The sequence below is a fragment of the Pseudorca crassidens genome, chromosome X (genome assembly GCF_039906515.1).
Source record: "Pseudorca crassidens isolate mPseCra1 chromosome X, mPseCra1.hap1, whole genome shotgun sequence".
NCBI lineage: Eukaryota > Metazoa > Chordata > Mammalia > Artiodactyla > Delphinidae > Pseudorca > Pseudorca crassidens.
This window is the reverse complement of record NC_090317.1, coordinates 92,934,696-92,948,416: the sequence shown is the minus strand read 5'-3', so window position 1 is coordinate 92,948,416 and position 13,721 is coordinate 92,934,696. Positions and strand designations below refer to the sequence as shown.

At 40.1% G+C, this 13,721-nt stretch overlaps 1 long non-coding RNA gene across 1 annotated transcript; it reads right to left on the bottom strand.

Moving 5' to 3' along the window:
* Window positions 1–2,924: 2,924 nt before the first annotated feature.
* Window positions 2,925–12,352, bottom strand: LOC137216779 (uncharacterized). Its single transcript, XR_010939854.1, has 3 exons — window positions 12,188–12,352; window positions 9,973–10,052; window positions 2,925–3,858 (listed from the first exon to the last, which is right to left on the bottom strand). It is a non-coding gene; the product is annotated as an uncharacterized lncRNA (long non-coding RNA).
* Between the last annotated feature and the right edge of the window lie 1,369 nt (window positions 12,353–13,721).

The window sequence follows — 13,721 nt, the reverse complement described above, 5'->3', positions numbered from 1 at the left end:
AGAAGTTTCAAGGACCCCTTGATATGGGAGCCCCACACACTCTGGTACCAAAATCCATTGGTGAAGCCCTAATGTGTACTACAATTTAGATTGAGAGAACACAGAAATATGAGAGCGGATCAGATTATGAAAACTGGAAGGTTTAAACAAGCTTTATGTGAAGTGGTTGTGTCTCCTTTACCTAAATGTCTTATGGGAATGGATATTATGCCATTCTGGGGAATACTTCTCCTACCTAGTATTGTAAAACCAAGACCTGCTGATGAAGTCCTAGTAGAAGCTATAGTTCAGAATGTAAATATTGCTGGAATTAAGGTAAAAGTTTGTGGGAGAATTGGTATGTTTGAACAAGCATTGTGAAGTGGCTGCATCTCTTTTACCTGATCGTGTTATAGGGATGGACATTGTATCTGAATGAGGAATATTTCCGCTACCTAGTATTATAAAACAAGGGCATATAAATCCGCCCCTCAAGCAATATTAATGGGACTTGCTAAATGGAGACCAGTAAGACTGCTTAGCCCTACAATGGAGACTTCTAGATTCCTGGAATATGTTGGAACTTTTCAAAGTCCTTATTACCCAAAATATCTCATTCCCAGGCTTTCCTCTCATTCATTTTTGATAGCATATTGTTCCCGCCAACTGTTATCCATTGCTTTATGTAGGAGTGACAAAAACGTTTGCCTATAAATGTTCTGAATTAGGTTAGATAAAACAAATATTTTCAGTCACTTTAATCACCAGACAGATTAACCAAGGACAATCTTTGCAAATGGGGTCCATTCTGCTCTTTCAGTACTGGTACTGGGAATGCAGACTGTTATGTATCATCAAGACTGAACTGGGGAGAAAAGATGCGACTAGTGTAAGTTAAAATGCCACAAAGCTCACTACAATCGGCAAGATTCAGCTGTTTTTCTTGAATAAGTGCTCCCTGGGTTGTTGCAAGATCTTGGTTAGTTTCCAGACTTCCAAAAATATTGATTTTGCCAGCTTTTGCCAGTTTTTTAGTTGCTTTTATTGAGCAATGAAATTTTGAAGTTTCTTACTCTGCCTCTTTTTCTTAGATGATCGCTCTGCACACATACTTCTAATAAGAATGAGTCAGGTACATAGAAAAGCAAATACATTTATGGATCAATAGGTTGTTTTCCAACTGTCTCTTCAAATTCTCTTTTCCTTATAAGAAAACATTCTGCTCAAACCTCTTAAGAAAAGAAGCTGTGATTCATACTGTATTTTTATGTTGAAAACCTGCATATGGCAAACATATCACTAAAGACATCCAGTGAGCACAAGAGTCGCTCCATCATCAAGATGAAATGTAAGTGCTAGGCCAGGATGGAAAAAAAAAAACAAACTAGTATTGAATGAGACAAAAGACAGGTGATGAGTGCTTATCCAAGTTATAGGTTTGGGCAGTGTAATGGGTAGACCCAGCCCAAGTAAATCAAACTTGGGTAGGCCCACTTTTTGCCACCTCAGAATGGACACAGACCAGTAAAGTCGAATTAAGACCCACGTTTACCTTGTGGAGAAGGGAAATTATATCTGTGTTACTTTAAAATACAAAAGATGGAAACAAAGACCAGGTGATTTTTCCTACTGAGCCAGACTCTATAGTAGGACCACATTGTGGTTGGGTATGTGATGAGAAATGTACTGAATGATTCTATTGACTCTTTTAGTCCTAGATTAATGTCTTATTTATTATTGGTAATCTATGTAGGAGGCCATGGCAAATTTAAATGATGTTTGTTAAAGAAAAAGATACATTGTTATACACATATTTATCATTCTTTGATGTGTCAATAGACTACAACATGAAAGTTAAATAAAGTAATCATTAGGAAGAATGAAAGAATTTGTTCATCTGATGATCTCTAAGAGGAATTAGCTTCCGTATTTATAAGCTGTTAAATCATTTATTTTAGTTGCATTAAATCTTCACAATAACTAGGTCCAGTGTTTTCACTTAAAAATTATTTATTGTTAATTATTCTAAACATAAAATGTGAATGAAATTAATATAATAAGCCCCATATATTACCATCTAGCTTAACCAAATATTAACATTAAGTGCTGCTTTTATTATAGCTCATGATTTTCATAGGTAATATTTTCATTATTATTTATTTCTAAATATTACATATTTTTCAAAATGACCCATAAGTGATTTAGGAGTGCATTTTAAGTTTTCAAATGTGTCCTGTATGTTGTTTATGTGTGTGTCTGTTTGCATGTGCTCTTTTTTTTTTTTTTTTTTTGCGGTACGCGGGCCTCTCACTGTTGTGGCCTCTCCCGCTGTGGAGCACAGGCTCCGGACGCGCAGGCTCAGCGGCCATGGCTCACGGGCCCAGCCGCTCCGCGGCATGTGGGATCTTCCTGGACCGGGGCACAAACCCGTGTCCCCTGCATCGGCAGGAGGACTCTCAACCACTGCGCCACCAGGGAAGCCCGCATGTGCTCTTTTTATTGTTGATTTCTAATGTAAATTTCATTATGGTAAACCAACATTATCTATACCATATTGGTTCTTTGAAATATCTGATACTGCTTTGCAACCTAGTATGAGGTAATTCTTTATAAATGCTTTATGTGAGCTTGAAAAAAATGTATATTTTCTATCTGCTCTATATACCCATTAGATATGTTATTAATTTTTCTGTTCAAAGTTTTAAAATTCTTACTAACATTTTTGTCTCCTTGTCTGATAGAGGTATATTAAATTCTTTCCCCATGATTGTAGACTTCTCAACTTCTCTTTATAATCCTAATTTTTTAAAATTTCATATATCTTAAGGATTTGTTATCAGGTGGCTACAGGTTCACAATTATTATATCTTTGGCTATTTTAATGTGTATTGTGTCAGGATAAGCTGTGTAATTCTATAGTGATAAATAATCCCCAAATCAAAGCCTTACAACAATAAATATTTATTTTTTGCTCACATCACACTACCTATTCAACATGGGTTGACATTGAAATTTTATCTCAACATCTCACCTGCTTCCATGACAACCATAGCACAGAGAACATGATGACTTGTATACTGGTTCTTAAAGCTTCCACCCAGAATAACATACATCCCTCTGCTCACATTTCATTTCTCAAGACCAATCACATAGCCACATCTACTGGTAAGGGGCCAGGAAAATGCAATTTTACCATATGTCGGAAAGGTGAAAAAGCTGAAAACATTTGATGAAAAGTATTAATGACTACAATATTTAATGTCCCACTTAATTCCTAGAGAAACCAAAAGCAGTAGCTAGTGAATAGGAAAGGATAAAGAATAAGGAGGAAAAAGAGGTCTTGCATCACCCCTTCTCCAGTGCATACTTCCGAGCCTGAGGTAGGCTTGAGCTTTGGGGATGGGAAGATGCTTTCAATTCATTACAGAGTGAAGTTTTGATTTATACTGACTTTAAAAAAATAAATTTATTTATTTATCTATTTATTTTTGGCTGTGTTGGGTCTTCGTTGCTGTGCACAGGCTTCCTCTAGTTTCAGAGAGCAGGGGCTACTCTTCGTTGCGGTGCACGGGCTTCTTTTTGCAGTGGCTTCTCTTGCTGCTGCGGGGCACGGGCTCTAGGCGCGCGGGCCTTAGCAGTTGTAGCTCGCGGGCTCTAGGGCGCAGGCTCAGTAGTTGTGGCGCACAGGCTTAGTTGCTCCGTGGCATGTGGGATCTTCCGAGACCAGGGATCGAACCCATGTCCCCTGCATTGGCAGGTGGATTCTTAACCACTGTGCCACCAGGGAAGTCCCTATACTGACTTTTTAATGCCTGAAAATGGGACTTTCCTGATGTCAGAGAATGATTGAAAAATTATTGGATCTTCTAGAAATATCATCTAGTTAGGAGAAAAGAGGTAAATTAGAATAGTTCTGAGCAACCATGGTGGGAGAATCATAGATTTACTTCCATTAACACATCCAATTCAATACATCGGTTATGCATTTCTAACCCTACATTTTGCTAATAAAGTCTAAAGTTTTTCATTATTTTTATTCTGTTCCAGTCTAGAATCTAGACACTGTTCATTGAATATGATGGGATTCAGGGCACACTATCCCCCAAATGTGGCACCTTGGCAGATTGAATATTTTAAGCTAAAAGAGTTTGAGAAAATGGCAGAAGCAGGAAGGTTACTCTGACCTTCCCCCCTGAAGCAGGTCATAAAATCCTCATGTGACAGGTGCCCTCCCTTTACCCAAAGGAAGGGAGTATCCTCATCTACAAAGACAAAGGGAGCTGAAAGAATCCTAACAAACAGGACTAAGTTTCCCCCAGGTTACTATTTTACCTCATATTCCTTGACCTATCATATTTTTCCACAACTGTCTCCTCTTCATCAAACCTAGCGGTAAAATACTCTGATTTAACCATTTCTTCTGGTCTTCATTTCCTTATGAAGGTTCCCATGTCACATAAAACTAAATTAAATAAATGTGCATGCTTTTCTCCTGTAAATCTGCCTTTGTCAGTTTAATTTTCAGTTCCAGCTAATCTGGTTGTAGTTTAGAATTTTGACTTTGCCTTTAGAAACAAACAAATAAAAAATAGGATGCAAACAAAACAATCTAATTTATTTCACTTCTCCCTTTTAAATTTATTTGTTGAATAATTTTTTCTTACCTCTGAATGAATAACTTTTCTAATTAGTACTATAGCTTTTCTAATTATTGATAGTATTATATAATAAAAAGTCTTCCTATCACATTCCTGCCACAAGAATACATTCATTTTGGTACTTCAAAACACCCAATCAGTATAAGAATTGAAACTCTGGTCTAGTCGACTGTTATAAACCACTCCAGTTTATGCCCACTTGAGTTTTGGATGCCCCTGGTTTGGGAGGGAACATGATTAGCTGCTTCTAGCTTCCTCACTCATCTCTTCCTATTTGTTAGTTGTCTAGTTTCTAGGGACAAAAGGGATTGAGGACAAGGGCACTGTCTTAAGTTTTTGGTCTGGGTGCTCTCTGATACTGGCCCCTCTAGATGTGGCATATGTACAATTGCTGTCTTTTTCCCTCCTGGAAATTATGTGGGTTCTTCAGAGACAGTCGCACTGGGGAACTGCTGACTGTGGTTCCCTTGGAAGAAGTTTCAACCACTAATGGTTAACACACATAAAAGGTTTTTATGAGTAATTATTGTAATTGAACAAATATTGCTTGCAATTAGTACTATTTATTGAATGAATAAAATAAAGTATACTGGTGATACAAGTCTTGACAACTCATAGTTACTTAACATTTATCTGACATTTGGTTTTATAATTGTACCTTCACTTTAGCGTCTCATATTCTTGGAAATTAATCCACCCACCATAGCTGGAAATAACCAAACTTTCTCAATATTTAATATAAGACACATAAAGGTTAAAAAATGTTTCTGCTATGTAGCTATAGAGACTATTGGGATTTCAGCTCTATTTAGGAGTTCTTTTTTTATATATATAAAATTTATTTATTTATTTATTTTTGGCTGCGTTGGGTCTTCATTACTGCATGTGGTCTTTCTCTGGTTGCGGCAAGTGGGGGCTACTCTTCTTTGCAGTGCCTGGGCTTCTCATTTTGGTGGCTTCTCTTGTTGTGGAGCACAGGCTCTAGGTGTGCGGGCTTCAGTAGTTATGGTGTGCAGGCTCAGTAGTTGTGGTTCCCGAGCTCTAGAGCTCAGGTTCGGTAGTAGTGGTGCATGAGCTTAGTTGCTCCATGGCATGTGGGATCTTCCAGGACCAGGGCTCAAACCCGTGTCCTCGGCATTGGCAGGCAGATTCTTAACCACTGCACCACCAGGGAAGTCCCTATTTAGGAGTTCTTCACATAATCAGCTATGTGTTCAGTGTCCTGGGTCATATTTCTAACTCTTTCTAATAAAATCCCTTCAGTGATATACACACAATGATAAAAAGGAAAAATAAGAGCCCTTGTTTTTAAACCAGGTAAGATCATGTAGTCAGGGGGTTGGCAAACTACTGCCAACAAGCCAAATCCAGCCCACCACGTGTTTCTGTATGGCCTGCGAGCTAAAGATATTTTAAAATATTTTTAGACAGTTGAAAAAAATCAAAAGAAGAAATATTTAGTGACACATGGAAATTATATGAATTCAAATTTCAGTGTCCATAAATTAAGTGTTATTGGGACACAACCACACTTATTCATTTACTATTGTCCATGGCTGCCTTCATGCTACAAAGGCAGAGCTGAATACTTGTGACAGAGATTGTACCGCCCTCAAAGCCTAAGCTATTTACTCTCTCGTCCTTTATAGAAAATGTTTGTTGACCTTTGGTGCAGATTGTAAGTTTTGTTTAATTGAGATGAAATATTGTTCAATTAATGTATCAATTAAAAACTCTCTTCAGAGCTAATTGAAGTAATTCCATAAATATCAAATTATTTCTGCCTGATTAGACATCCTAACTATGATACCAACCCCTAATGTCTTTATGTTCAGTCAACCCTATTAGTTGCCTACCCAGATCACTCAGACCATACTAGTTCAGTGCCTTTGGTTAACTTAAATGGTTGGTATCTGCATCACTGTGTCCAAGGGCTTTTTGCCAGAATTGTGAAAGGCTGTTCTCTCTGCCTACTCATGTATGGCAGGCCAAAAATGCCAGGCACATAATACTTTCCCTACCCCAGTAGCTCTCAACCAATGATTTACAGAATTTAGTGTATAAATACCCCAGCTCTGTTGTCTCTTTTTTTAAATTAATTAATTAATTTATTTATTTTTGGCTGTGTCTTGGGTCTTCGTTTCTGTGCGAGGGCTTTCTCTAGTTGCGGCAAGCGGGGACCACTCTTCATCGCAGTGCGTGGGCCTCTCACTATCACGGCCTCTCTTGTTGCAGAACACAGGCTCCAGATGCGCAGGCTCAGTAATTGTGGCTCACGGGCCTAGTTGCTCCACAGCATGTGGGATCTTCCCAGACCAGGGCTCGAACCAGTGTCCCCTGCATTGGCAGGCAGATTCTCAACCACTGCGCCACCAGGGAAGCCCAGTTCTGTTGTCTTTTGACTGGGCTAATTTTGAGGTGTAGATTTTTATACCATTTATCAGCGTTTTTCTCTGAGATTAAGTTCCAATTGCCCACTACAGTAGCTAGCTTAATAATGCACCTTTTCTTTTTGGCTACCTATCCTTCCCAGTATCATTTCTCTACCTCCCTACTAGTGTTCTTTGCACCCCCCAACCATGCCCAAACAAACTACTTATACTGGAAGTCTTGTCTCATTATCTGCTTTGAGAGTCCAAATCAAGACACCACATAATTAAATAATTTTTAGCTTCTAATTTTGGCTACATAGACAATCTCAAAATATCTTCATTCTCAGACAGCAAGGCTCCTCAGTTTGAATATTATTATTATAATTCTGAATTGTCAGCATCATTTAACAATGGAGATTGAGTGAATGTGAAGGGTAGAGACCATGATGTAAATCAAAGAAAGGCTTGAAACACAACATTAGAAGAACTGATGCTGATAATATCTTCCATATGTATGTGCTCCTTAGCCAGGTACCCTAAACACTCCCCACATTTCACCAAATTTTTTCAATATATTTCTATTGGTCACCATTTTTCACATTAGGATATTGATATTGAGAATGGTTATGCCAAATTGCCAGCATGCTGTACATGGAAGATAGACCAGAGAGAAGACACTTTCTTTACTCTTTTTCATTCTTTTTTCTTTGTTTTCCTATGACTGGATAATTTAAAATGACCTGTCTTTGAGTTCACAAATTCTTTATTCTCCTTGATCAAGTCTGTTTCTGATACTCTCTATCACATTTTTCATTTCATTTATTGTATTCTTCAGCTCCAGAATTTCTATTTGGTTCTTTTTTTATGATTTCTTTCTCTGTGTTAAATCTGTTTTGTTCATGTACTGTTTCACTGATTTTGTTGAATTGTCTTTCTGTGTTTTCTTTTGGCTCATGAGCTTCCTTAAGACAACTATTCTGAATTCTTTATCAGGCAAATTATAGGTCTCCATTTCTTTGCAATCAGTTACTGGAAAATTATTGTGTTCCTTTGGTGGTGTCATGTTTCCTTGATCGTTTTTGTGTCCTAAAAGTCTTGCATTGCTGTATTCACATTTGAAGACGCAGTCACATTCTCAATTCTTTACTGACTGGCTTTGAGAGGGAAATATCTTTGCAGCACTGCTAGGGATTCTGTGGCTTTCTTAGAATTTTTCTGTGGATACACCTGCTGCACACTCCTCTTGGGAGAGTATTCTTAAGATTGTATGCCTTATCTCAGTCCTGCAAATCCAGGCCAGGTACTGACAGTCCCCCATTTGCTTTCCCTAGGGTTGTGCTTAATGCTCAAGTTTGTGTGCTTCCTCTCAATACCTTGGAGTTGGGCCAGCTTTCTGTGCATGCTAACTAGCCATTTCTAAAGATTTACAATTGTCGCCCTTGTGGGCATGCAAAGAAAGCCAGCCACAGAATGTAGATGGGGGGAGAGTTTGTGGGTGAAGTATGCAGAGCATTGGGGGTACTTACTGGGGAGTCCCACAGGTTAGGCATCCCCAGTAGCTTGTGCCTGGTCTTCCTGACGGAGTCTGTGAAGTGGTTAGTAAGATCTGCATACTTTTGATGCCCTCCAAGCCCTGGTTGCTGTGCTCCTAGACCCCTCTGTCCCTTAGTTGTACAACACACCTCAGTATTCTAGATGGGGTGAGAAGAAAGTGAGCCTCTTTGGCAGTGTCCCACATGGCTGGGGAAACCAAGCACTCACGCATATGTCTTCACTTTCCCCTCTGGGAGAAGTAGAAGGTCTCTCTTGGCACTGAACCAGGTAAAGTGAAACCACTCTTCTTACTCTCTTTTATGTGTCCAATGTTAGATTTTTTTCTCCAGTAGTGTGCTGGAACTACTCCTCTGGACTCTCACTTGTCAAAATCAGCATTATTTGGGGGGAAGATGGTAGAAAAGTTCTATTCTGCCATGTTGCTGATATCACTCCTGGCAGTTTATTTTTAAATAAGACAGTGTTTTGGCTGAAAATTGTGACATTTCCCAGTTATCCCACTCCCATGTGGAGGAGGAGCTGGCCTTCCAGTGATTCATATTCGGGATAAAACGTCAAACCTCTCTCCTGTCCCAGAGCTTACAAATTTATACTTATTTTTTAGACTCTTTTTTTAAAAAACTTTTTTGGCTGCATTGGGTCTTAGTTGCAGCACGTGGGATCTTCGATGAGGCATGTGGGATATTTTGTTGCAGCACTCGGGCTTCTCTCTAGTCATGGCATGCGGGTTTTCTCTCTCTGGTTGTGGTGCATGGGCTCCAGGGTGTGTGGGCTCTGTAATTCGTGGCACGCGGGCTCTCTTTTTGAGGCATGCAAGCTCAGTAGTTGTGGCGCGTGGGCTTAGTTGTGCTGCGGCATGTGGGCTCCCAGTTCCCCGACTAGGTATGGAACCCATGTCCCCTGTATTGGAAGGCAGATTCCTCACCACTGGACTACCAGGGAAGTCCCACAAATCTATACTTAAACAGGAGAATGTCATGGTTTTTGTCACTCATTAGAGACTATAACTTAAATTGTCTGTTATTCATCCTCTGTTGAAAGGTCAGCAAAAATAAATGACATATAGGGAAAGTAATCATCTTTCTACCTTTGGAAATAGGAAAAACTTGGATTCATCCAGTTGACATTAATACTTTTTTCTGGTAAGAATAACCATGTACTTTTCCCCATTTTCCTCTTTTATTTGACTTGGGGGATTTAGACCCAGATTCTCTATTCTGTACCTTTTTGAGAAGATATATGAAAGGAGCAGTATCATGCAGAGTTGTATAAGCTATTGAAAAAGCCTTTGGTTTTATTCTGAGTAAAACTGGAAACCATTTGGGGGGGGGGAACATAAATTTAAGAATGACATTGTTTGACATATTTTTAACTAAGTCCTTTTGGCAACTGTAGAGGACTGTCCTTACCCATTGTTGCCACTTCCTTTCCTCCAATTTCTCTCGAACACATTTGATTCATCTTGCCCCCCATGCTTTCCACTAAGACACTGCAATGTAGACACAGAGAAACCAGTTAGGGAGCTGTTGCCATAATCCAGGCAAGAGGGTATTGAGACCTGGAACAGAGGATATAGTAAGTCATCAGTGGTCAGAGTCTGGATATATTTTGACAGTAAATCCAACTAGAATTTCTGATGGGTCAAATGTGGGATGTGGTAGAAAGAGAGAAAACAAACAATTTCCCACAGACTTACTTCTAATAATGAATCTGGGCACCATTTCATGAGATGAGCACCATAAGATAAGTTCATATTCTGATATGAATTCTGGCCTTGCCTCTTCATGTCAAGATATCTGGTGAGTCAGCATAGTGAGCAGTAGGTGTATTCCTAGAAACCATTTGTATAGCTAGCAATAACTTAACTGTATATGGAAGTAACTGTGAATATAACCCAAACTAGAGGTATTTTCAACTTAACTTCACTTTAACTAGATTTCAAAATTACCCATGGCCACTCCAACATCACTCATCTCAAGGGAAAGTATGATGGAGGGGTAGCTGGAGTGGAAAGAGCCAGCAGTTTTAACTGTTTTCAGTTAAAATGCCTAATTTTTGCAAATCTGGCAAAACTGGATGACTATGTGAACACATTGTTAGGGCTTTTCCCAGTACCTTGGAATGGACTTGTGTAAGTGCATGTCTCTACAAAGTAAGCCGATTAACTTCACAGTAACCTCTCTACATGTAGAGTTTGGAGAAAAGAGCAGGAATCAACCTGGGAGACTGAGAATGAACTACCTGTGCAGAAGGAGGAAAACCAAGAGCAAAGGGTACCTTAGAAGCCAAGAGAAGATGTTGATGGGGGAATTCCCTGGCAGCCCAGTGGTTAGGACTTGGCACTTTCACTGCCATGGGCCCAGGTTCAATCCGTGGCCGGGGAACTAAGATCCCACAAGTCGCACGGTGCGGCCAAAAAGATGTTGATGATGAGGCTGGTCAGATAATGACTAAAACTGAACAATGTATTTGGCAACATGGAGGTCATAGTGAACTTGAGAGGAGGTGTCTTGTTGGAAGGCATGGGTGGCAAGGTGAATCAAATGTGTTGGAGAGTAATTGGAGGAAAGGAAGTGGAGACAATGGGCTAAGACAGTCCTTTTCACACTTTTTACTGACTGTCCAGATGCAAACCTTTTGTGGGTTATATAAGGAGTTACTATATCAGAATTTCTTCCTGTAAAGAAATAATTCCAGAAAGGATGAAAATAGAAGATGGTGGAGTAGAATGACGTGTGCTCACTCCCTCTTGCAAGAGAACCGGAATCACAACTAACTACTGAACAATCATCGACAGAAAGACACTAGAACTTGGGATTTCCCTGGTGGTGCAGTGGTTAGGAATCCACCTGCCAAGGCAGGGGACAGGGGTTCGAGCCCTGGTCCGAGAAGATCCCACATGCCATGCAGCAACTAAGCCTGTGCATCCCAACTACTGAGCCTGCGTTCTAGAACCTGTGAGCCACAGCTACGGAGCCCATGTGCCACAATTATTGAAGCCCGTACACCACAACTACTGAAGCCCTCACACCACAACTACTGAAGCCCACATGCCTAAAGCCCATGCTCTGCAACAAAGAGAAGCCACCACAACAAGAAGCCCACACCCTGCAACAAAGAGTAGGTCCCACTAGTCACAACTAGAGAAAGCCCACGTGCAGCAATGAAGACCCAACGCAGCCAAAAATAAAATAAGTAAATAAATAAATTTATTAAAAACAAACAAAAAAAGACACTGGAAGTCACCAGAAAAGATACCCCACATCCAAATACAAAGGAGAAGCCACAATGAGACAGTAGGAGGGCCACAATCATGATAAAATAAAATCCCATAACCACTGGGTAGGCGACTCACAAACTGGAGAACAATTATACAATGTAAGTCCACCCACTGGAATGAAGGCTCTGAGACTCATGTCAGGCTTCCCAACCTGGGGGTCTGGCAAGAGGAGGAGGAATCCCTGGAGAACTGGACTTTGAGGGCCAGCAGGATTTGATTGCAGGACTTTGACAGGACTTGGGGAAACAGAGACTCCACACTTGGAGGGCACACTCAAAGTAGTGTGTGCACCAGGACCCAGGGTGAAGGAGAAGTGACCCCATAGGATACTGAACCAGACCTACCTGCTAGTGTCAGAAGGTCTCCTGCAGAGGTGGGGAAGCGGCTGTGGCTCACTACAGGGACAAGGAAACTGGCAGCAGACATTCTGGGAAGTACTCATTGGCTTGAGCCCTCACAGAGTCCGACATTAGCCCCACCAAAGGGCCTGTAGGTTCCAGTGCTGGGTAACCTCAAGCCAAACAACCAACAGGGAGGGAATACAGCCCCACCCATCAGCAGACAAATGGATTAGTTTTACTAAGCTCTGCCCACCAGAGCAACACCCAGCTCTACCCATCACTGGTCCCTCCCATCAGGAAGCTTGCACAATCCTCTCAGATAGCCTCATCCACAAGAGGGCAGACAGCAGAAGCAAGAAGAACTATAATCTTGCAGCCCACAGAATGAAAGCCACAATCACAAAATGATAGACAAAATAAAAAGGCAGAGGACTATGTCCCAGATGAAGGAACAAGATAAAACCCCAGAAAAACAACTAAAAGAAGTGGAGATAGGCAACCTTCCAGAAAAAGAATTCAGATTAATGATAGTGAAGATGATCCAGGACCTCAGAAAAAGAATGGAGGCAAGGATCGAAAAGATGCAAGAAATGTTTAACAAAGACCTACAAGAATTAAAGAATAAACAGAGACCAACAGTACAATAACTGAAATGAAAAATACACTAGAAGGAATCAATAGCAGAATAACTGAGGCAGAAGAATGGATAAGTGACCTGGAAGACAAAATGATGGAATTTACTGCCATGGAACAGAATAAAGAAAAAAGAATGAAAAGAAATGAAGACAGCCTAAGAGACCTTTGAGACAACATTAAATGCACCAACATTCGCATTATAGAGGTCCCAGAAGGAGAAAAGAGAGAGAAAGGACCCGAGAAAAATATTCAAAGAGATTATAGTTGAAAACTTCCCTAACATGGGAAAGTAAATAGCCACCCAAGTCCAGGAAGTGCAGAGAGTCACAGTCAGCATAAACCCAAGGAGAAACATGCTGAGACACATAGCAATCAAACTGACAAAAATTAAAGACAAAGAAAAATTATTCAAAGCAACAAGGGAAAAATGACAAGTAATATACAAGAGAACTCCCATAAGGTTAACAGCTGATTTCTCAGCAGAAATTCTGCAAGCCAGAAGGGAGTGGTACGATATATTTAAAGTGGTGAAAGGGGAGAATCTAGAACCAAGAATATTCTACACAGCAAGGATCTCATTCAGATTTGATGGAGAAATCAAAAGCTTTACAGACAATGAAAAGCAAAGAGAATTCATCACCACCAAACCAGCTCTACAACAAATGTTAAAGGAACTTCTCTAAGTGGGAAACACAAGAGAAGTAAAAGACCTACAAAAACCCAAAGCAATTAAGAAAACGGTAATAGGAACATACATATCGATAATTACCTTAAATGCTCCAACAAAAAGACACAGACTGTCTGAATGGATACAAAAACAAGACTTGCATATATGCTGTCTACAAGAGAATCACTTCAGATCTAGGGACACATATAGACTGAAAGTGAGGGGATGGAAAAA